Source organism: Octopus bimaculoides, chromosome 4, assembly GCF_001194135.2.
Source record: "Octopus bimaculoides isolate UCB-OBI-ISO-001 chromosome 4, ASM119413v2, whole genome shotgun sequence".
Classification (NCBI taxonomy): Eukaryota; Metazoa; Mollusca; class Cephalopoda; order Octopoda; family Octopodidae; genus Octopus; species Octopus bimaculoides.
The window spans coordinates 68,693,645-68,696,646 of record NC_068984.1 but is presented as its reverse complement, the minus strand read 5'-3'; positions in this window follow the sequence as shown (position 1 = coordinate 68,696,646).

Sequence of the window (3,002 nt, the reverse complement as noted above, 5' to 3'; positions counted from 1 at the left end):
CTCTCTCTCTCTCTCTCTCTCTCTCTCTCTCTCTCTCTCTCTCTCTCTCTCTCTCTCTCTCTCTCTCTCCTACATATATATAACCACCCACTACAAGGTCAAAGATGATGCTCTACCAAGGAGAAATTATAGAGGTATCAAATTGTTGGATCAGGCTATAAAGATCACAGAGAGCCAAATCACAATTCATGAGAAACAGAGTTAATCCATATGATTTGTACCTTTGTTTCATGCTCAGATGGGGTAGCACAAATGCAGCCCTGCTAAGAAGACAACTGCAAGAGAAATACTTGGCTAACCCTAACCCCTATAGCTGGTATTCATTCATTGAGTTAGAGAAGACCTTTGACAGTACACTATGCTCTGTAATCTGTTGGGCACTAAAGATACTAGGTGTAGATAAACAGGTGACTTGTATGCGCTGTACAAGCTATGTACAAAGATACAGCAAGTAAAATGAGTCGTTGATTTCAACAATGAATTGAAAGCCACTGGAATTGAGCCTGTGTCATTTGAAATATAAACCCTGGACAGTACCAAGTGCTGGTGATCCATCACCATCAGAACCAAAAATTTCAAAGCCACCAAAAGAAGAAATCAAACGATAGGAGAGAAAGGCTCTGCAAAATCAACCTCGTCCTCTACCAACATTACCATGCAGTTAATGCCATCGACTCTTCTAGGTAAGAATTAGTCTACAGAATCAGCATCACCATCGCCATAAAGGAAGTATACAGCAAAAACGAAACTAAATTCTGAAATGCAAGATAAAGTTTTCACTGTCATAGCTAATGATGATGGTAAGGAATTTATCAAGGCTTAATCCTCAGTCCTTTTCTATCATGTTAGTTCTACAGTTTAATTGAGTGGAGACAAAGTAACCATGAGTGTAGGTGGGTAGCAAGATTGTACTGGAGAATGAGAGGTCAGAAATGTATGAATATAATGAATGATGAACAAGTGTTGAGGGATGGATGTAATGAATGATGGATGAGGAGACAATGATAAATGGGAGTAAAGAGTAATGGAATACTAAGGTTGAGACTGTAGACAGGGGAAGGATGAAAATGAGAGAAAGAGAGAGGGAGAGGGGAACGAGAGAGAGATGATGTGTGGTTGGATGGGTTGCCTGAGTGGTGGGAGACACAGGAAGCATAGTGTATGGAGAGAGTGAACGATGTATGGTGGTGAAGTAGAGATAATTTAGTGGTTTAATGGGGGTGATCAATGTAATGTACAGGTAGATAAGAGCTAAATAGCAACAACAACAGCAACAAGCTAATGAGTTAACTTCTATTCAATATTTTGTTGTTGTTGTTGTTGCTGTTGCTGTTGTTATTATGTGGCCTCTGGTCAGCCTAGATTGAAGGCATTCAAGTTCTAACTTCTTAGATACACTATGCTTGAATAAAAAAATGTGATGATCACAAATGATATATCTGTAACCATAAGTCTACTTGATCAGGACTGACAAGATTTTTAAACAACAATCAACAATCAGAGAAACATGTAACAACAGAAGTTGAGGAAAAGAAACTACACCTCTCAGCATCTGGGAACCAGAGCCGTATTAGAAAACCTGTGATATAATTCCAGTTCAAGAAGTTTCCTTCCTAGCCACATGGTTCTGGAGTCAGTCCCACTGTGTGGCACTTTGGGTAAATGTCTCCCACTATATTATAATCTTGAGTTGATCAAAACCCTGTGAGTAGATTTGGTAGACAGAAACTGAAAGAAGCACATTATGTGTGTGTTTGTGTGTGTGTGTTTGTCCCCACCTCCATTTGACAACCAGTGCTGGTGTATTTACATATTCAAAACTTTGCAGTTCAGCAAAAGTGAATAACAGAATAAGAACCAGGCTTTATGAAAAATAATAAGTACTACACCCTCGGAGTGGTTGGCATTAGGAATGGCATCCAGCTGTAGAAACTCTGCCAAATTAGATTGGAGCCTGGTGTAGCCATTTGGTTCACCAGTCCTCAGTCAAATTGTCCAACCCATGCTAGCCTAGAAAGCAGACGTTAAACGACAACGACGATGATGATGATGATGATGATGATGATGATGATGACTGTGGTGGTTTCAGTCAACTAAAATTCTCCAAATTGGTACTGAAACCAGTAAAAGACAGAAGATACAGCATAGCAATAATCTTCTTAAGAGCTTACCTCTATGCTACAATACAGAACAGATATATAGGCAGATTATCATCTTGACATTAAACTCTCAAAATGAAAGGAGTTGAAAGAACAAACTGAAATAATTCCTTATATTTCTAGCTTTAGGCTATATTCTTTCTTTGTAAGATTTTGCAAGATTTTTCTAGCAATGTGATAAAGAGTTATCACTTTAAGTGCATGAGATTCTCTTACAAGATTATTAGTTATATACATGCAAACCTTTTGTTGAACTTTAACCTACAACAAGTTAATTACATGAAATGATAGATAAATTCTGATACCTATGAGACATAATCATGCAAAGGTTGTAGACAGTGCATGCAAAACAGCAGGAGTTCATATCAATCAAAGAGGAAATTCATAAAGCTCAATACTAATTTGATAAGCTTTACATTCATTTGCTATGTCATTCTCACAGCAGTCTAACTTTGAAATAATAATAATATTTTCTGACTCTTTATATCTATCTATCTGTCTATACACACACATACACACACAAACACACACACACATACACACACACGCACGCACATACACAAACACACACGCACACACACACAAACACATGCACATATATATGCACACGTGCATATACTCGCATATGAACATGCAAACACATACACATATGCATGAATATATAGGCAAATATAGTATTATATATATAAATTGTTCTTAAACAAGATTATTGGTAGTGACTTTGAAGTTTCGACCATATATATATATATATATATATATATATACACATATATACATTTTATATATACATATTTATGTATATATATATATATATATATATATATATATATACACATATATACA